At 43.5% G+C, this 22,610-nt stretch overlaps 1 long non-coding RNA gene across 2 annotated transcripts in view; it reads right to left on the reverse strand.

Annotated features, from left to right (window-relative positions):
• Positions 1-20,319, reverse strand: part of LOC139609895 (uncharacterized) — a 118,290-nt gene extending 97,971 nt beyond the window's left edge. The window contains exons 1-4 of one of the 2 annotated variants that reach the window (XR_011685394.1): positions 20,075-20,319; positions 11,379-11,458; positions 10,976-11,092; positions 2,424-3,291 (exon numbers count right to left, since the gene is read on the reverse strand). This is a non-coding gene — a long non-coding RNA (uncharacterized lncRNA). Of the gene's footprint in view, positions 1-2,423; positions 3,292-10,975; positions 11,093-11,378; positions 11,459-20,074 lie in introns of those variants that run through there. The other variant, XR_011685395.1, reaches the window with a different exon arrangement.
• Positions 20,320-22,610: the final 2,291 nt, after the last annotated feature.

The raw sequence follows: 22,610 nt of genomic DNA on the forward strand, positions 1-22,610 counted from the left end.
CCCGCTTCTCTGGTCCACGTAGCAGAAACGGGTGGGTATCTGCTCTGTGGTGGTTATTAAAACACAATTAATCAGACTTTCAAATGGGATTTGGTAGCTAGGTTCAAAGTGTTTTCCAAAGGTTTTGTATCAATTTAGGTGATTTATCCAAGTCAGGAATGACTGTAATTTGAGCAGAAACATTTCTAAAATGGAAAAACTAAGACTATACTTTCAGAGGCTTTGCTGATGTAAGCCGAGAGAGATGAATATCAAGTAATCTCAAACACTTTATTTAGCCTTTATTTGAAAACTGGCTTATATTGTTTATGTTTGTGTTAATAAATTCCGATGAGCTATGTTTACATAGCAGTAAATCCAGAAGTACAACAATATAGTCCTGTCATACTCAACACTGTCTGAGTTTTTCTTATGTTAACTGAAATACTGTTTGTCACTTACAAATTCTATGTAAATTTTCTTACACAATTTTTCACTTTGACGTTTTTTTGGTCTGTTTAGACACAACAACTGAAACTTAAGACTTCCTGCGCAGGTGTTTCACATTAAAAGTCTTCCAGAAGCTCAAAGGGAAGGAACTCTTGCTATCCTGTTGGACTTTTAGTGTGAAACACACCTGCGAGACTTAAACTAAAAGTAGCACAACACTGATCAAGAAAATGGCAAAGTAGAACCTACTGGAGTTCTTTAATGGGAGGAAAGAGTATTTCTCTTATGATAAATAACACAGATTTGCATTTGCATATTTTAGTCTTACAGTCACTTCTTAATGGTTTTTACCTAGCTGCTATTAGGGAGCTGCTTTGTTTCTTCATTTTTTGAGACTGCCATTTTTAAACACTGCCTTTTATTTGAGAATTTACAGTGTATGTAAGCTCGAGCAAGACAAGTTAGCATCTGCTGTGCTGAGAAATACTGTAGCTACTTTGTTTACAAGCATATTTTCTTCACAGGGTGACAGAACAGTGCTCAACACAATTCTTCCTGTGTAGTGCTGTACTGCTGGCTCGCTCCTGCTCCTGTTATTAAGTCCACAGCTATGCCAAGCGTTTGTACACAATCCTCTGTTGTTTGGGTGTGCAGCTCTAGGTAGCGTTAGCATCACCCCAGCAGCCGAGCTGAGGATAAAGCGTGTGTTTCAAGTGGAGGAATGCCAGTCAGCCAGAATCCCTCTTTTCCCTGCAGCATCTCCGGCATCTAATCCATGACCACAGACATCCCCCTCATTACCACCAAATTACATGCAAATTTTCCCAAATAAATGAGTTTTAAGTACTTGACAACCTGTCAGCCTTCGAATATTGAAACGTCCTGACGGCTAGATAAACAATCAACAATAATCACTCTATGCAAATTTGATATTTCCTGCACAATTACGAGAGGAAAAAACACCCACTATAAATAACTGGACACACAAAGGCATCTGGCATTTGTTCAGGTTTTGAACAGATACGGATGCAAATGAAAGATTCTTTAGGATGTAATTGATTCAAACGTCGCTGCGCCTCCTCTGCCTCCTTTTATTGTTCTTTTTTTTTCCCTGGCACTTGTTTTTTTTCTCCCTCTCTCTTTATCTCGCCGCTTTCAATATACACAGATAATGGCTGATGTAAATGAGTGAATGAGAGAAAGGAAAAAGAGAAAGAGAGAGCAGAAAGAGGGATGTGAATCACCCTTTCGTCTACCTCTTGTTTTGTCTTTTCATGTGCATGCTGTTGCTTTAGAGGAGAGATGTGTGCAAAGTAACGTGCTCTTATGAAGTGGATTGGAGATGACTGTGGAATTGAATGCAGGCTGGGAAACGGAGGGCTCTGTCCGTTGCTTGTGAAGGAGATTACTGTGCGCCTCAACCCCTCCCTCCCACCCGCTCCTCCACAACACCCAGAGATTAAGACTGACAAGAACATATCAAGTCATTTCAGGACAAGCGGATCTCACTCTCATGTCTTTTCCCTGTGCCTTTCAGCTGAAAAAAGCTCCTTTCTCTCTGCTCTTTGTGTCTTTCTGTCTCCCCCTCTTGCGTTTCTATTTCTCTCACTCCGTCTCACCCTCTCTTCTTCATTTGTCCGTCTTCTGTCCATGCTGACAGGCCCGGGAGGTTTGTCTCGCAGGTGTAATGTGTGCCAAGACTGACCCCGGTGACCACCAACCTCCAGGATCGGGACATCCATTAGCGAGGGCTAACGGCTTCATCCATGCCCAGCACTGACACCTCCCGCTGGGCCTCGCTCTCTGACTCCCTCTTTCCTTACTCGCTATTCTCTGAGCTTTAGGTTCATGTTTTTACCGCTGCAAAACACTCACGGTGTCAGGCGGAGAAACAGCCGGCTGCAGGGGACACGGTTGCAGCTGACATCCAGAATCAAGGGGTTGAGCTATAGTTATGGGTTGAAGTGATTCTTGTCATTTTAATGTGACTCATCATCCGATCACACCAGGATGAATTAAGTAACAGGTCGTAACGCACAAAGAGTGGATTTTGCTGCCCAGACGTGAGGTGGTTGGCTATTTACTATAGTAATACTACAGTAGAATTAAACTATCCTTTTATGTCTAAGTTCATTTTGTTACTACACTCCAATAAGGCAGAAGCTTTACAGAAGAGATGGATTCTTCAACAATTAATATGTTATTAACTATCCAGTGGTTTATCTGAAAATGCATTGTAGCAGTAGCTGAGAGATGGATGGTTTTCACAGGACACTAAGTTAAATATACACTGAATGTGCTGTTTCTATGTTAGTCAATAAATCTGAATCAGATCAGAGCACAAAGCGATGCAAAAACACTAAGCGGGACAACAGGGTTAAAAAGTAATGCAGGTTAATGATGTTTATATGAACGACAACTGCTGAAATAAACTTGATGAAATCCTAACAAAAGAGTTCTGTAGAGACAGGATCATAAAGAAACGGAAAACAAGACTTGTCATCTTTCAAAATTGATCACCTGTTGAGTATCTGAGCAGCTGATCAGTGTCGGTTTGCAAGTGCAGTGAGACGTTAAACATTTCTCTACATGCAAACCAGAAGCTTTCAAGGCTCTCGGTCATCTGCTGCCTCAAGGCACATATGCTTCATCCACAGCAGGTAATCCAGCTTTGACAGCTGCTGAGGTTCCCCTGGTTACCTAGAACCGCTGCAGCGCTCGGATCTTTTTTTTTTTACAATGTCCTGTTGGCAAATAGGAGGAGATGATCTCCACGCTGAGGCGCTGGCTGGGAGATCAGGACGTGAGGTAAAGTGCTGGGACTGATGGGATCTTTGAAGGTGCTGCGGTGGACACCTGGGCCTGTGGGAAGAGGAGGAGGAGGGACAGGCGGACGGTCATGACGGCGGCGTTGACAGCTGGTGCCATTATCAATCACAGGCGGCTCTATTAATTTCATCAAGGCCCCTGTGCCTGCTGACATTAAATGACACGCTGGTTGGTCCGATGGCGTCCCTGAGGTGGCAACACGGCCAGCCGCCGCTTTTGAAATGCAAATCAGGCTTTAACCTTAAACAGAGCCGCTCGGCCGAAATTATCTTTCTGCCTTCAAGTCAGGTGCTCCCCTCCCACCTTTCCCTGCATCCCCCCCGCCCCCCTTTCCCTCCCCCTTGTTCTTCCACCAGCTTGACCCCTGGGGTATCGGAGATGGAGAGAGCATCTTAAGAAGAAGCGACAGATAAAGGCAAAGGTGGAGCAGGGCAGTGAAGGAAGAGGGGGAGGAGGAAGGCAGTGCTGACACCAGCATTCTGCCCTGATGAAGGGGCAGAGGAGCGCCACCGCCGAGCCCAGTGATGAAGACGTCTCAAGGACATGGAAACGCGGGAAGGAGGATGGAGCGTGGAGAGGGGGGAGGTCGGAGTGCATCCACTTCCCGGGATGACCACACACAACCTGCCTCCTTCTGTCTTTCTGGTTACCCCACACTGAGGAAGGTGATGGTGATACTACCTCAGAACTGAGGAAATAAAGCATGTCAGGTAATCCCTTCACAATAAAAGCCACTTCAAATTGGTATCCAATCCAGTATGCATGTCGTGGTTCATTTTGGCCCCTGGTTTATAAAAAAAAAATACCCCTTCAGAGGAGCTGTGCCATTAGAGCTGTCAATATTGTGAAGCATTAGTGTGGGCCCAGACAAGGAAGGATTGGTTACCAATATGCAAGAAGCTGCCATTGTTCATGGAAAGGCTTTTTCCTCCTCTTTCTTCTTTATCTGAGCAGACTGAACGCATTAATTTTAATTGAGACATCAGACGAGAGTGAAACAGAGAGCGCTGCCTGGACAGGCGGCAGATACATGACGGAAAGAAAAAAAAAATACTCAGACGGTGACTTAAAAAAAAAAAGGAGGAGGGAGAGGGAAGGGGGGTGAAGAAAAGAGGTCCCTCCGGCAACACAAACAAACATATCATAAACACATGAGAGCTATCTCTCTCTTTATCTTTCTGCCTCTCCTTGCCTTCTCTATTTCTCTCTCATTTTCATTCCTCTGTCTTTCTCCTCTCTTGTCCGTCCTGTCTTTAAAGAACAAAGCAACGCTAAGCAAACTCTGTCAGTGCACAGATTCTCCACACGCCGCCTCAGTCTCAATAGCAATGTGTTAGCTGTAAATACCATTTTGTACAGTCGATGCAAATCAAGATCCATATGACTCAGCAAGTGTTACAGTGGCCGGGGGGGATTTGATTTATCCATTTCAATCCACTGTAATTACAGATGCTACAACGAGCAGCTAAACCTTTTGAAAATTATGGGTTTTTAAAGACACCCTCAAGACACCTACACTGTAAAAATATCCTTATCAAGTCATTTCTTTTGCTGTGGTTGAGGCCTTTGAGCTTTTATTCTTGAAACAAGTGGAAAATCTGCCACTGAAGTATGAATATTTCAATATTTCAACTGTGTTTTAAAATCTTCTCTTTTTTTCTCAATGCTAATGCAAGGTACAGAGACTAATTTCAAGAAAATTTCTTAAGAGTTTACTTACTATTTTTATTTGCACTGGCAGATTTTATTTTATTCATTTATTACAGATTTATTAAAATTAAAGTTTTAATAATAACAATTTTGGGAGTCAATTAGAGATATAATCAACTTCATAAAAGAGATGATTTTTGCTAAAGATGTAGCATGATGTGGGGAAAATGGAGTTTAAAGATTTCGATATGCTAATGTCTTAGGGATGTGTGTTTGTGTGCATGTGTGTTTTAGTAAACGTTTGCAAGGCATGTAGATGTTTGCATGCTGCCATGCACATTCCATTGCATGTATGTGTATATAGAGTGCATGTGCATATAGTCAGTAGCTAAATGTGCATGCTTCTGCGTATGTGTGTTTGTGTGTTCAGGAGCCAGGGGAGGGAGGCGAAGGAGCCACGGAAACGAGGAGCTAAGCCCGAGATGTTAAGCACGGGGAGACACCTGGCACAGAAACTTAAGTGCTTCCACCAAGTATCATCAACCCAAGATTAAAAGCGTCGAGGGGGAATAGTGGGAGGAGAGGGATGCAGAGTGAGGAGGAGAGAGGGGGAGGGAGTGATCACGCATATGACAAGACGGGGGAAGACAAAAAATAATCAAGAGAGGATGAAGAAGAGAGGGGAGGGAGGGGGGGGTGCTGCTGGAGACAAGAGAAGTACCTGAAGGTAGCAGGGAAACGCAGTTACACAGTCTGTGGTGTACATTTACTACCACGTACACACACTCGCGCACAGACATACATACATACGTGCAGATGCATATACCGGATGTGAAAACACACACACACGTGCAGTATATGGCATAAGCACAGGTATAAACCAACACTCTTTGCTGCTTGACAGATAATAACAGGATGTTATTTCCCTTCACCAGACAACATGATGATTGGTGACATATGGACTGAACAGAGAGGGGGAGGGGAGGGGGGAGAAAACACCACCGTATACACAACCTTCCAGGCAGGTAACTGCATATCATGTAGAAACCAGAAATATAAATCATTTGTAGATTTTGCTGTGTTTCCAAACGGCTCTGGGCACATATGAATCTGAGGATGATTCACCTCACTCCATTACAACACAACAATCGCCATAATTGGAGTTACTAAGTTTTACTCCCCAAGTCCCCCCACCTTAAACCACATAGCCTGATTACCAAGACAATCTTTCCTCAGATGCCTCTGTCTAGAGACTAGTCTGTCAAGGGCCTACTGATTACTGTACACAAATACCAAGCTAATATTCTTCGTCGATGGCAAACAACAGGATGTGTGCACTGCAATCTGTGGCCTGCACTGCGAGTGTGTGTGTGTGTGTGTGTGTGTGTGTGTGCGGGTGTGTGTGTGTGCGGGTGTGCTTTCTGCTCCAACTCGTCTTCAGAAATCTGTGTTTTGATTGCGGAGAGTAACTGCGTGTACGCCTCTTTAAAAAGACGTCTATGCTCTCTCCTCCCCATTTGCTGCCACTCCTGCGAATGGTTATTATTATCGTCATCAGCGGAGAACGCCGAAATCAGGGCCCTGACAAGCAATCTCTTCTCTAACTCAATCTCTCCCTCCACTGCAAGAAGTATCCGTCCTCGCAGGATATTTAATCCGGTATTGGGTATCAAAGCCATTTTTCTTTTCTCAAAAACACAGAAATACACCTAAAAATGTCACTTTTTCCCACTTAATATTTTCAATAAAGTATAAATACATTGAAACTGATGTCCCAATCCAATTTTCAAGATATCATTGCACCTGTAGTTTTTCAAATGTCTTCATTTCTGCAGAACAGTCCTGCTAAGATTGAATGTGCAGTGGCAATAAGTGAAGCTGTTGGCTCAATTTCTCACTTGATTAAAGAAAAGTCTGATTTCAAGACTGAGCGTGTGAATAAATGGCTTATTAGAACAGGCATTTTTTGCAGAGTATCTCCCTCTCCCTTCCCCTCCATCCAGTCAGCGCACTTGTGTGCATCCTACAGTCGTATTGACAAGAGGAGGCTTACAACTGGCATACACAAGCCCCACTACAGGCTTAATAGTGTTTCAAGTGTTTTCTCCTGGACTCGTGTCGAATCTCCCGACTGAATAACTGGCTGGCGTCGACATAAAGGGGCTGAAGGAGCGGAGATGGCAGCCAGTTTGAATCCACATGCCACCATCCCCAGATAACGGCACAGAAAATCGGTATATTTGGCAAAATTAGCACCTGGTTCTTGTACAGACGCTTGCCTGACTGAGGTCATCGTTGCGACGATGACGGTGGCGCTGCTGCTGTTGATGATGAGGAGAAGTTGAGACAGTACTTTTCTATTCAAGGAGGAAATTAAACAGCAAATTAAATGATCCTCAGGGCCACAATAAGTCCATTCAGAGGCCAGTGAGTCCTGATTCCAATTCTCTGTGTCTGACAGTGAGTCAGGTAGAGACTCTGCCTGTCTTCAGGACACAGGAGAGGAGCTACGTTTGAGCTCTTTTTGTGGCTTAGCGCCGATAATCCAACCCAGAATTCTCCTCTCATTCTGAACCCGGAGAGAGGATGAAAGATTTAGACTTCCACCCTTGGTCTCTGAAGCCTTGCTCTTTCTGTCTCTCTCCTGCCTGTATCCATCTTCCCTCTCCTCTCCTTCTCTGTTTGTCTCTCGTTATCCTTCACCCCATGACTCAGAACAGGAAAAGATCTTGTGATGATTATTTCACAAGCGTGCTGATATCATCTTTGTGGGTTTTCTCACCTCTTGCTCATCTAGGAAGAGGTTTACAAAGCACAGAACAGAGAGATGCCTCATCTCTCCAATGCATCCTTATCTTGAAGCCTATTGAAGCACCATTAGTACAGATCATATTCCACACTAATAGAACAAAACTACTGTCTGCATAGAGTAAAAAATGATGGTTACCACTTTGGGTTGTCCATGGTAGCAGCTTACTATGACCCACTGATACGTTTTCATTGTCAGGCAACATGTAACAACATTAATTATGATGGGAGTAATGAGGGAAGTCTGGTGATGTTGTATAAAGAGCAACAAAGTCAGTGTGCGCAGTAGAACAGGGTGGATGGATGCATCCCCTGCTATTTTCCTCTAAATGGGACCATAGTTTAAAACAATGAACATCATTTTGTGTTGATGAAGACTTGAAACTAGAGATCGAGGCCATAAACTCATAAATTGAATGAGAAGTAGAGACATTTTCCCATAGACTTCAATACAATCAGAGGTCTTAGCAACCAGTGGAGCCGCCCCCTGATGGTTATTGGACAGAATGCAGGTTTAAGGCTCCTCAGCATTGGCTTCCATTTTTTAAAACAGTCTATACTTATGCTGCTGTGGGTTGATTCAGAGACTTCCATACTGAGGTCATGTGACAACTGAGCGATGTCCAAGATAACTGAGCACACAACTGTGAGATGAACCTTCACGCTCATGTCTTCACTGATCGTCTGTCTATCAATAATCTAACAACCGAGCTGAACCACAACTACTTTCCGATTTTATATCACTTCTTTTTTGTATCACATTCTGTCCTTTGTGATAAAAACAGGCTTTTTCTGTGATACAGCTCACACTTCATGATTCCTAAAATATTGCATCAGCTATAATCATGACTGCTGGACAAGCTAATTACAGTGCACCGACGTTGACTACTCAAATTAGGCCTTGAGTTACATGGCAAAAAAAAAAAAGAAAAAAAGCAGAGGCGGTAAAACTGACAAAGTTTTAGAGAAAATCAGAGAAATGAAATGTATAAAACTCATTTAGTCCTTGCCTGTACTTCCTCCCACTACCTTATATCCCTGATCCTTCTGTACTCTTAACTCATTTGGCAGCTCGTGTTGCCCCTCGACTGGCATCTAAAGGCTTTGATGCAGTCGGCGGACGCCGGGCGAGCACCGTGGTAACCTGTGTTTGAGAAGTCTGTGGGCTGCCCACTCTACATCACTCTCTCTTTTCCTATCCTTTTGTGTCTGTCCGTCTCTCTCTGCTGGCTAATGAGCCGTGCAGGACTGCCATCATTCTGTGTAGTCATGTAGAGAGTCAGAGAGGAGAGAAAAGAGGTAAAAAAAAAAAAAAAAAAAAAGGAGCTGGAGAGAGAAAATGGGTGAGACAGTGAGAGAAGAGAGAGGGGACATGATGTTTTCCCTCACCTCCTCCCTAATCAGGACCGTCTTCCACTCCAAACACCACACAGCAATTAGACCTGACAGTACTCCGACTCCCACAATCCCACCAGGACTACACGTTCAAACGCTCAAATAAACACAAGGGGGGGGGGGTGCCTGAAAACCAGTGCAACTTCAAGAAAACAGAGCTCCTGATAGCAGGAAAGCAGACACTGAGGTAAAAATCTCAAAACTATGAAGACAGACAGAATAAAAAGAAAAAAAAACACAATAAAACCTTGGCGTCCCATTGTGCATGGCCAGATGTTTTGCAGTAAAGTGGTCATGACTGTGTGGGGTGTGCACGAGCAGTCTGCAATCCCCAGAGGACGCCTTTGGAATAGTAGGATGATAAGAAATACAGTGGAGCTCGCTTGCATGAACAGTGAGCTAATTGGGATAATTAGTTTGTTACCTCGCTCGTTATTGCATTTTAATGTGGATTCCAAATGATCGGGAGGGGAGGACTGGGATGCTGTATGTATGTTTTTGTGTGCTTGTGCCTCTATGCCTATCCACACGGGCTGCATGCATTTAGATATTTTTTTATTTTAGGCATTTAGTCGACACTGGTATGCACAGCAGCTTGCACAGAGTTAGCAGGTAAGTGTTAAAAATGGAAAAAGAAATGATTGGAAATGCTTGCAGTATTAAATATCATTAATCTGTGGGTGTACTGAATGCATTCCAAGTTATTTTGCATTCTGAACTGAATTTTCCTGGTGAAACATCTACTTCTGTGCCAGTTCGTGGTTTCTTACATTTACTTCCAAACCTGTTACGTTCAGCTGGGTGTTGAGCGATGGTGATGGTTTAAAGCAAGACAGGACATTTTCCCAGTCGCTGTATTTCAGTAAAAATGCAACACGTGTTGTGGTTGAGCTGAGTTATGGACAGCTGACGAGGAGACTGGTAACCATGCCTCCTCTATGATGGATTAATGCCGTCATGGTTATTAAACATCAGTGGAACAGGCATGTTGAAAGACGTCCTTGCTCTTTAAATTCTGAGGGAAACAAGATCTGAACCTGATTTTTATTCCTGATGCTTTTGATACTTGAAAATACTCCATCGTAGATGTCCAGGAAATATCTCAATGTGACATTGTCTGAATAGTGCAATATCACACTGTCTACATTTAAGTGCAGAAGCAAGAAAAATACATCACTAAACAACAAAATCAACCCTTTCACTAAAATCTGTTGTTTTTTGAAGGTGGATTGTTCCCTTAAAGTTCATATTGACTGCTGCAGAGGTCAACCCAACATTGTTCTGTTTACAGAGCCTATACGTTGCCTTGCCACACTGGCCTGCTACATGTATGAAACAGATGACAGGCTGACTGAAATGAAGTGCAGAGAGAAGAGCCTGTGTCCAGCCGATGATAGCGAAGCTGTGTGTGTGTGTGTGTGTGTGTGTGTGTGTGTGTGTGTGTGTGTGTGTGTGCGTGTCACCACTGAAGCTCTCTCCCTATCTCCCCCTCTTGAAGAAGCCATTTCAACCGCACACATCAATAGCCAACTCTCTGGAGCAAAGCACAGCAATAATTCCAGATAAATCATTCCCTCACGGAGCCACTTGCTGCGTTCAAACGCACCCGTGACCTTCAGCTCTGCCTCTTTCTACATCATATAGCCTGGGAATATAAAAGCTTATTAGCTCAGAACATTGTTGATACGTTTGTTCGAAGGCAATGCACTAATGAGGCGTTGCAGGATGCGGGCAGCCGCCGACTATCCTTTTGGAGATATTTTTTCCCCGCCAGAGGAGCATAATACACTGCTAATGGCATCTCCTTCACAAATGGGCAAATAAAAAAAAAGAGAGAGAGAGATGAAGTACAATATTGCTTTACCATATCAAAGGAAGTGGCATCCACAGATTGCGCGGCTGTCTGTTGGCATGTTGATGGGTGAGCAGGAGGGTGGACTTCTATAGACACATGATGGATGTCGAGAGACAGTCGCAGGAGCTGCCAAAGAGAAGAGGGGAGACAAACAGTGAATCGGATGGCGAATACACACACACAGACAGACGAATAAACAGAGCAAAATTTAAAGAACAAGCTGGATCAACAGACAAAATGACACTGCATTGTAATGAATGTGAGCACGTTTGTGGAGGAGAAGACTTGTGGTCATTACACAAGCAAATTTCAGATGAAATAACGCAGGATTTATTTATTTTTTTAACTGTACATCCTTTAAGTCATGTTTACTCTGCTACACTGCGTCTGACTGACAGCATCAGGTACTTACACACACACTGTATGTTGACACAGTCGGTAGCAGCAGCTCCATCGCAGCAGGTCACACTGAAGCACCTTGCTCAAGAGTAGCTGGAAGAAGAGGGGAGAGTTACTTAACAACACTTAGATCAGGATTTCTCAGCTCCATCGCAGGATGACTACAGCTCCTGAATGATATTCTTATGTTAAAATATCAACATCTGGCCAAATCACATGTGTCCGAAGTGAAAAGTTGGAGTTCTGCTTCCTAGACAATCTCGTCTCCCTTTGTTTTGCGGTCTGATAAATTTCATTTATTGTGAGATTTTCCCGACTGTCTCACTCTCTACAATGCAAAGTATGTTGCGAAACAGCTGGTGCTTTACCATGTTTAGAATTTTGCCCGTTCCTAGTTTACCTCACTGCAACACTGCAACTCACCCCCTGCAAGAGGTGTCACCACAGCCTGCTGCTGTTTGATTATCAGCTGATCCAAATTCAACATCACACCTGTCACCCCGTGTGTCCTTTACTGCCGGGTAATAGGCAGCACGCCGGGACAGTATAATGAAGCACAGAGGATGTTTCACCTTTTGTTTTGTTTGTCAGTAAAAGTTCAGCGTTCATACCTGTCGCTCAAATTGCTGCCTTGGACCTCGCTTTTAAAGAGGAGGCTGCAAAAAGCTCCATCGCCCTGTTTTGTACCAACTATTCAAAGTGGTTGTTTGTTTCCCACGGATGTTGAAGTTTGAGCGGGGGGGGTTAAATGTGTCGGCTGAGAGAGGGAAAAGCAAGGACAGAACAAGCCGCCTGTCTGTCAAAATGCAACACAGCTGATGGAGAGAATGGTAATTCTTCCTGCTCTTGGATGGATTAATGATAGTTAACATCAACGGTGGGTTTTGAAGGGAAATGAGACCTAAACTTAAGAATCAAAGCAAAGTAAAGGTCCAGATGCTGACATAAGATCTACCAAGCAGCAGTTTTCTCTCCAGTCTAAAGCTGAGTGTGCTGCGCTAATCAACCTGCAACAGAGGGAATCCACACCCAGTGTTACAGTATCTTCTGATTATTGGTTTCCATTTTTTATTTGACTCAAAACTCTCCCATCATCCCGGACAAGACGTACGACAAGGTGGTGAAGAAACAGCATTCCCTCTGTCATCACACCATCCTCTCTGTCAGTCCCTGTTTTTTCCCCTTTTTCTTTTACTTTTTTTGTCGGTTCTGTTTCTGTCAGAGCCACCCGCTTGTACGACTTATTTCTGCCGAAAGCCCCCAGAGGACCGAAGTCTTCGCCTCTCTGTGCGCAGAGACATCGGGAGACTCTCACTCAAGGGCCGCCTCCGATGGGGAAACGACTTCTACTTTGTTCTGGCAGCGAGCACTCTGTGGGGAAAAATGTCTAAAAGGACCACATAATTAGAGGAGGGAGTGAGAGACAAAGACAAACCCTGGTTTAGATGTGAACTCAAAATAGCAAATCAACTCAGGCTCGGACGACAGTATCACTTTCTAATGCCACACATTGGAAACATGCTCCTGTGCTCATGGATTCAGTGCCTTTGGAGTGAGACGGGGACACCGGTGGAAAATGAACACCCTAATTGTTTCCCACATGGTTTGCAAAAGAGTTGCACTCTCCCGCAGTTTTATCAAAAATGAATGGAGTTAATGATGAAAACAGAAGCATAAGAGCATCACTTATTTTTGTATTTATCTAAAATTAACCCATCATAATTACTACATATCCATAGCAACATGGATAGGAAATAAAATACAGGAAATTTAAGCACTGGTAAGTACATTTATGTTAACAATGGGTAAAATTATTGCATGTGACAGGAGATTATTTAACCCCACTCCCATCTATGGAGCATATTAGCATCTTCCAGCTAACTTTATCAAAACTGAAACTCACCAACATTAACTTTGTTTTCAGAAGCAAAAGGCAGCTGTTAAAGCAGCGTGCACTGACAAAGTTTTTACTGACTGACATCCAAGCACACTAAGCAGTATGACACACAAGTTAACAAGATAGTAAGGTCAAGTCTGGTTTTAAAGAGGTTAGCAGGACACACCAAATCACATTTAATTGGATTTATTTATGAATATGCACTCAAGTGCAGGAGGAGGCATCGAAAATACTTTCACAGGAAGAGAAAAAGATATTTTTAAACAAAAAGCCAAATTTATTTTTCTTTATCTTAATATTATGGCAAATAACAGGAATAATGCACGTGCACACAGGCTCCCTAAAACCTGCAATTTAGCCCAAACTGCGATGCGAGACGTCAGTTCCCTCAGTGACATCCCTCTCCATCCTACCTCCAACCCTCAGCTAAACATATCCACTCACAAAAAAAGACACACACGCGCGCACTGCTCACAAGCACACACCTTGTATTGTCTTCAGCTATGCTCAATTATTAATGGATAAACAAAGAGCCGTGAACTGTGATGGGCTGTCGGCAGATATTTTCCCCTCTCATATCTTGGAGGCCCAGGAAACGTACACGAGAGCTGGCACTGTAAAGAGGGAGGAGAAGCTTAAGGTCAAACTCACTCACTGCTTGGGATGCTCGTGCACACACACACACACACACAAGTCTGCACGCACAACCAGATGTGCATGCATGTATTCACGGAACAGATACAAACAAACAGAAGAACTGCAAGGAGTACAGAGAGTCTAAAAATGTCAGGGGGGGACTGGATGTGTGTGTGTGTGTGTGTGTGTGTGTGTGTGTGTGTGTGTGTGTGTGTGTGTGTGTGTGTGTGTGTGTGTGTGTGCAGAGAAAAATCTCTGTGTGTCTCAGAAAGAAGTGGAGCAGATAGCTCATTTCCTCTACTGAGACGGTTAGCTGCCTCCTCTCTCAGGAGGTTGGCTAGCCATGTGAAGAGTGTGAGAATGTGTTTGTGTGTGTGTGTGTGTGTGTGTGTGTGTGTGTGTGTGTGTGTGTGTGTGTGCATCTAACAGACAACAGACTCTCCTGGGTAAGAGAGGATGATGTAAGGGCAGTTCATCGACTTCACTTTGCGCAGCAGAAACACACAGCGATTCTTAAAAAGGCTGGGCAGCTATTACAGGTAAACAACACAGGGTCAGGAGCTGCAAGAAATTAGCGAGTTCATATTAAATGATATAAATCACAAATACAAAGATTGCACTGGCAAAGATGATGAAAATAAATTCCAGCAGTGTTTTATATCCATCTTGGTTTTCTGTTTATCCTTGTGGTTGTTTTGGTAATTTACAGGAAATGTTGCTCTGTTGATATCATAGCGGTAACTGGGAAGTGACTCAAACGAGCCATGATGTCATCCGACCCTTTCTGTTAGCGATCCCGTCTCGGATCCAGCCGTCTGTCCCTCTGTCTGTCTTTCCTTCTGTTTCCTTTGTCTCGCAGCTGATCCATGAGGGAGAGTGTCCACGTTTGCAACGACCAGATCAGATCTGTGTGTTTTGACAGCAACATAATTTGCCTTAATTATGACGCTGTCATAGTAACAGTGCAGGTGTGCACATGCTGGCTCAGGTCTTTTCTTTTTCTGTTTGTATTAACATACTTGTTGCAACGGAGATGCAGGAACCCATGAGTGGAGTAATGAATATACGCTTCGCTTGTCTAAAAGCAGGTACTTTCTTTGTCTGTACTTACTTCCTTACTTTACGCCACACAACAGCTCAAGATGCCAAATGCCATTGTTTCTAATATCGAGTCCAATTATAGTTTCATGACAGGCAGAGTTGGTCATCTGGGGATAAAATGGAATTAAATTAGATTAAATCAGGGAGCTGGTAAAAAAAATAAATAAAAATACTGCAGTGTAATCTATATGAAAAGACGGCAGCAGTTTAAACTTTCATCTGCTGATAGGATATGAAAGTCCAGCCCAGTTTTGCTCTAGTTTGACAACCATGTATTTCATAGAAATCTTAAAGAATCCAAATTTAGGAAGCTGCTGTTTTTCCAAATTGACTTTTAGCATTTTAATAATTAAATTCAAAATGGCCACAGTTAGAATTATGTTTCCTTTTTGCATGTGTTGGTCATGTGCTCCCACCACAGTTCGAAACCCAAAGGATGCTCAATTTACAAAGACAGAAAACAGAGAAAAGCAGGAAATCGTCACATCTGAGGAACTGGAACGAGCATTTTTGCTTAATAAATATATTTGAAAAGTGAGTGATGGTCAAAATTATTACTTTCTTAAAAATGGATGACTTGTTTCTGCACTGACAAAAGCTAACTTGTATACAACATGTATTTTAGCTCCCAGCATGGACGCACAACCTGACTGAAACTCGCTAACCAAGGCAAGCTGAAGCTGATCAGCATGCTTCCACCAGTGAGCCAGCTGCACACGCTAACACACACATACACACAGTATGTGCATCACATACACATGCCATGCACACAGAAAGAAAAACACTCCAGTAAGTTCCCCTCAGCTGTACACACACAAATCCATCAAACTGTGGCGTACATCTCCGACTTGTTAAGGTACCATTTGTCAGCTGCTCCTGGAGTGGCTGTGTGACTCCGCCACTAATTGCCACTGGTGCTAAATTTAGTAGGGGAGATATGAGTCCTTTTGATCAGAAGCGCTGAATCTAAGAAAAAAAAAAAAAAAATTTGCTCAGCCTCGCAGGCAAGTTTACCCGCCTCTCCCTGCGCTCTCCCCCATCTTCCTGTCACTGGGGAATAGGTGAACTATTCCATATGTCAGCCTTGTCAATCAGCGGCAGAAATATGGGAAGTGCTCCCTCTCTCTCGCTTTCTCTTCCCCTCTTTCCTTCTGTCTCTCTCTCTCTCTCTCTCGCCAAAGATCCTGGGTAGATGTTGTTCGTCTCTCTGAGAATTCTGCCAGTGCTCCGGTGCGTGTTTATTTATTTCCATGTCATCATGGGTGGTTTGGAACCTCAAGACAAGAAGGGAATATTAATCAAAACAATCTCAGCTAGGAATTTTAATTGTAACGTTAATCAATCATTGGAAATGAGACGAGGGCTTGTCAACGCTCCAAGTAAACTTGTTAGATTTGGAAGGTGCTGCTTATATGGTTGTATGGTAAAATGTGTCGGCTTGGACTGAGAGGGATGAATTTTTCTTTAAATATCAAATTGCAGGCCTAAGTTGAAGCTCTCAATTGCTAATCAAACAGCCGGGAAAGATCATTTTTGCACGTCTTGAAGATTTTAGCCTGAGCTATAAAACAGATCACTTCTTTTGCTTGTAGTCAAGCATCAAATACACAACCACGGACACTAAAAACACCACTTTGAGCTGACCTTGCTGCTGGGTTGCGCGCCCGAGTAAGTGCCAAGAGATTACCGCTATGCCGATATGTCATCATGTCATCAGCTGACTGTTTTTCTAGCAATCCAGCCACTGACGCAAAGTAAAGCCGCCTGTTTGCTGACTGATAGTGCGAGCGCTACCGAGACTTCCATCATAACTCACAAACTTTCGACGTTTGTTTGAGTTTTTGTCGGCAATCAAGGTTATGGCAGATCAACTTCATCTCCATTCCGTGCTGAGTCACCAATAAATATTCTAGTTTGATCTGTTTCAGTGTCGTGATACCATCCAGAAGGCTCTTATTTTAATTAATACATTTTTCATAATCCGGGCCAATGGCTAAATAAAGGGCTTTGTGGGGAGATTGATCTCCTTGAGCAGAGCATCCATAAAGGACACAAATCACACTAAAAGCACTGTCTAAACAAGATGCATAAAGGCCAAGGTTGCACAAAGAATACGCAGTGAGCTTTTAAAACAGCTCACTGCAGGGCTGCTTATTTCTTTTATTCAACATTTGTCCAAACAGATGCGAACCCTCACTCGAACAGCGAGCTGGTTAGTCTGGGTAAAAAGCATAGATATATGCATAGATGCCCCCCCCCCCCATAGGTGCGAGGTTATCTGCTGGCTTGCAAGTCTCTGCTCTGAGCTAAAGTGTTTGCCTCTTTTTTTTCTCTTCGTCGGCACAGAGCAGATAGCATATGGCACTCTAAAAACATCAGTGTGGCAAATGACGACATGTTTGTAGCAAACAGGTTAAAAATAATTGCAGGATAGTACAACAAGCCAAAGGCTTTAAGACGTTTCATCAGGAACTACAGCAGCAAAAGAAACAGTACAAAAAAAAAACTAGGATTTTCCACAGCAATATCCTGTACACACTCGCTGCGCTCTAAGTATCATCATTAAGTGTAAAAACCGACATCCTGTTACTGACACAGTCCTTGAGGTGACCAGTGTCGTTGCAGACAACTGCTAACTGTCAGCAGCTCCTGTCTCCTCCTGGTGATTCTTGTTAGCACCTTGTCTAATTCGTTGGGACAAAGCGCAGGCCAGGACTATCAGAGACACACGCAGGGAGGCATCACTGCTTGTCAACAAGTATCACAAGCTCTGGAACATCATGTGCTCGTAATTATCCTATCTCCCAGACCTCTGAGGATTTTTCATGAAATACATCACAAGAAGTAGGAAGTGGTTGAAACTGATCTACTGATACTGATATGTTACTAGCTTTTTAGCCTGTGATGAGTTGTTACTATCTATTCTTTTTTTTTTTTGCACACTTTCCATCAACCTGTTGTCACGTGCTTTCACATTAAGGCTCATGACCGACAGAAGTCATGTCTAGCTTGGAGTGGAAAAGGTGATCACGGTACCAGAACATACTGAGAGTGAGACAGTCTGAGAAGTTTCCTGCTCAACAAAGACACTTTTAAACATCAGAACAGTTTGATGTCATTACAACGCAGTGGAAGCTTATGCACTTCATTCAAACTGCAAACCACGCTGCATCTCTTTTGTGGAGCAGAGGAGGGTTATCACATATTTGGATGTTGTGATGCGGTTATAAAAGCTCCGACGCTCCAGGTCTCTGGATGATTTGCAGTTGGTCAACGACAGGAATTCATGGTTACAAATATTAAACAGCACAAATGTGCGCAACAAAATTCACCAAAGCTGAACTGTTTAGGTTTACTTCGCCTCCATGAGCAAACCTATTGCTTGCGGTGATTCTTTAAAAAAAAAAGGACTTGGAAATGTTTTTGTTATGAGGGCTTGTGTGATTGGCCCTCAACAGCAAAACCTGACAATCTAAACACTACAAAGTGATGCCACATTATCCACACATCACCTGTCCTGAAATCCACAGAAATAAGAGAACTAACTGGATCCAGAAATGCATATTGGCATATCACCAACAGCTGTGTTTAGTGTTTTCTTTCAAAGCCCACCGTCTCTCAGACACACCCACAAACACAACACACTCCCCACAAACAGAGGAAGAGAGGGGGAAGGAGAGAGGGTGCAGGATGAGACACTGAGAGCGATGATATCACACAAATCACAGGGACAATCAAGACTGTGTCATCTCCAAGCCGGCGCACAGACTTCACAACGAACAGGCTGTTAGCAACAACAAGAAGGGATGATGGGAATCATTTCCTGAAGGATCTCCTGTTGTACGCCATTAGACGATCCAGCCACACACTCGAAACACCCATCCTGTATGTAACTTCACCACAAAATGCTGCAACAAGAATATGATGTCTGTCACGTGCGGTAACTTGCAGTGTAATGAGCGAGGTTTTTATACATGCAAACCAAGATATGGACACTGAAAACAAGATATCACGCATTTATTAGGTGGTAAGGACTGTTTTCTTTTCCGTGTGACACAATGCACAGTATATCTGATCAGTTTGCATCATGTTTTGAAGTAGCAGAAGCTTCACACAACTAAAACTGAATATCCAGCCTTGTGAAGTCTAGTATATGGCCTTCACTTCAAATAAAAGGTTCAGCTTTGAACCTATGGTTTGCATGTGTGTGTGTGTCTTTACCTCTACCTCTCTGAGACAGAAAGACAAAGAGAAAACAGGGCGCCTGTGTGTGAAAGGATCTCTGCATTCACCTTGCTGCTGGCTAAGACCCAAGCCCCCCCCCCCCCCCGCCCGCCCCACACACAAACACACACACACAAACACATGCACATTCGGCTCATCCCATGCACCGGGCCTCCACTGCTGCCCTCTTCCCCTCCCTCCCTGTGTGCGTGTAAAAGCTGCACTTAACCTCGTCCCTTCCGCCGCCGCCGCCCCCCACCCCGGGACCCACTGACAGCTCACAGGCAGGCTGCCTTCAAAGGTGCAGCGCTTCAAACACACGCACACACCGCAGCACTTCTTCTTTTTTAACCTTTATTTATCCGCAGAAAGTCAAACCCCGAACTTTTCCCAGCAAATCCCCTGCTGTGAGTCCACCCACAACCCTCTCCACTTACAGCTGGACAGGCCTTGCCCCCCCCCCCCCCCCACACACACCGCCCACACGCAACACAAGACATTTGCAGCACCAGAGCAGCTTGTGACTCATGCAACAACACGGGGAAGTAAAACCGACGAGCTATGAAACATGCAGGCTTGTTGAAATGTACACAAACATGAGTGTGATTATCCTCTGCGGACACAGCTCCGGTGATTTCACCCCCTCTGAGAGGGCAGAGGGGCAGGGGGGCAGGGGAAATGTTCGTGGGGAAGTGCCACCAGCAGCTCTGACGTGACAGACGTGTGGGTTCACAATAATTGGTCTTTATTAATTAAAAGAGTTAGCAACTAGAGACCTGTGGCATTAAGCAGCGAAAGATAAACAACATAACACATTCCCCGGCTAAAACACACTTTAACACCGGACTTACATTCATCCAGGTGAGCGCAAGGCGGCCCGCCCTCTGCTCGGTGTGGCAACAGGTGACTGCGGAAGTTAGCAGCAGCTGCTTCCGTTGCCCGCAATTTGTCAAAGCTGGGCAGGTGTGATTCAGGAGGTAGAGGAGGTCATCTAGTAACGGGGTGGTCGCTGGTTCGATTCCAGGTCCGGTCCTGGGGCAAGAGGTTGCACTGTGTAATGTGGCATCCTAGGTAAAGCACGCTGATTGGTCGAAAAGTACAGTCCATTTAATACACCTTAATTATACCATACCTCATTACTAATACTATAATACTTAAGCTATATATATATATATATATATATATATATATATATATATATATATATATATATATATATATATATATATATATATATATAAAGGTGTTAAATGATGATGTTGAAGAAAGATGACATAACATTCAGTGCCCACTGATTAACCAGGCATCCTAACTGCACAAGCTGTGGGTTAAAACACCACAAAAACCCTGCATTTAAGGAATATGACAATGATATTTTCAGGACTCATAGCTCTCCACAGTCGCTCAGTTTGTTTCTGTATATCACTGCAGTCAGGGTGATGTAACACTTTGAGGGACCTAGAAATCCTTCACTGATGAAACCCTCTGAGAAGCCTAGAAATCCTCCGTTGACTTCTATCGTGCCTGTGGATCTACCTGGCTGTCTGTTCTCATCAGCAGCAGCCCCGGCAGACTCAACTGCAGGGAGGGTTCAGTGCTAACACATGTCGGCCTAACTCTCCCTGTCACCATGAAATAACTGACACCAACCAGGGCCAAGGCCAGCTGCGGAGAGGCCGTTCTAGAAAAGGTTGCAGAGACAGGGGAGAGGAAAAGTACCTCCCTGACTTGTCAGAGAAAATGTTTAACTCTGAGTGAAGGAAACATTGTTTGCCAGGGGTGTGTGTGTGTGTGTGTGTGTGTGTGTGTTATCTATGCATCTCACACTCAGGACTACCGGTGGAGGCCTCAATGGGCTCACATAGCAGGGAGATGTGGGTATGTTACCGCCACCCGGGGCCCTGCAACCCCAGACTGAAATCGTACAGGGAACAAGTGTACAGAGGCCCCCATCCTCATCAACACAACATGCTTCTGCCAGACAGAACAAATTACACTGCCAGCAATCCCCCCCCCCCCCACCCACCCCCCCCCCCCCCCCCACCCAAAAACAAGCTCACATTACCTCTCAACCAGACTGTAGCGTCTGCGTACACTCTCAGCGCAATGGTTCTTCTGTTGTGAGAGACGTATAGGAGGAAGCGAAGGCCTGATTACTCATTTGGTCCTATTTGTTTTCATCTGCCTGCTATACTTTATCCTACAATCTGAGTCCCGACTCTGGCCACCTCTTACCCGTAAAAACCCTTAAAGAGAATCAGACCGATTCATCTGCTGTACACTGATGGATGGACACCCTCCATTTATATTCCACCTCTGGTTTCAGAGGAGGAAACTCCCAAGGCCAAAACAGACTGGGCTTTGAGTGCCAGTGCAAACTGTTGTGGCTCTGGACAAGGTTTTCACAGTTTACTGGAAGAGAGCAGCTGTAATATAAAAAAAATACAGGGCAATAAATTATCATAATTGGACACATCTTCAGGTATTCTAGTGGTTTGTTGTGTTTGTTTGACTTAGCGTGTTATTTGTATTGGAATATTTGAATCTTTGACCTGATCTTGGTGCTAAATATCGAGGAAGCATGACGTGTCTGTTCCAAATATTAAGCCAGTCCGTCAAGCAGACAGATATTTCACTGGATAAAAAGAAAGCTTGACCTTGTGGAGACATAATATTCAAAATTAAAAATGTCAACCTCATGGGGGTGCACATGAAAAGTCATTGTGTCAAAAAAGTTACTCGAGTTCATTCTCAAGATAAAATAAATACCTGTACAAAATGCTACAGTACTCCATCAAATACTTATTAATACATGTCCCTAAAAAGCCAAATTGTCAATATTATAGTGGTGATGATAATGTCAGGGGGTCACTGAAGTTATTAGGATTCATCAATCAATGTCTGACTGACTGACCAACTGAAAAACCGGCTGAAATTCCCAATCAAAGAGCCTGGTGTGGCTAAAGGTTTAGCCGCACCTGTAATACAAAAAAAAATACAGTATTATTTATCCTTAATTGGAAAGCTGAGCCATAAAGTAGGACAACTGAGGTCTGTTTTGTTGTTGACATGTTTTTCTGTTGCTTCAATCAGATGTTGATATCAGTTAAAAATATGTGTATTGAAAGGAAAATGTTTTGTCTTTTTAAAGATGAATTGAATAAATAGTTTTTTAAATGGATAATCAACAGAAAAGATGGCTATTTTTTTTAAAAAAGCAGATAACAAAGTAAGAATTTCAAAGTGCTGCTTTGGTTGCATTTTGAAGTATCAGGCGCCAGTTCATTTGCAGTTAATTACATTTCCACCCAATGAATCTGATAGAGTAACTGTTTTCTGCCATCCACTCCTCTTACATCTTCAGCTTTTTGATGGTCTGATTGTGTT

This window comes from Trachinotus anak, unplaced genomic scaffold (assembly GCF_046630095.1).
Source record: "Trachinotus anak isolate AG129_WGS33_773 ecotype Australia unplaced genomic scaffold, CSIRO_AGI_Tana_v1 ptg000026l, whole genome shotgun sequence".
NCBI lineage: Eukaryota > Metazoa > Chordata > Actinopteri > Carangiformes > Carangidae > Trachinotus > Trachinotus anak.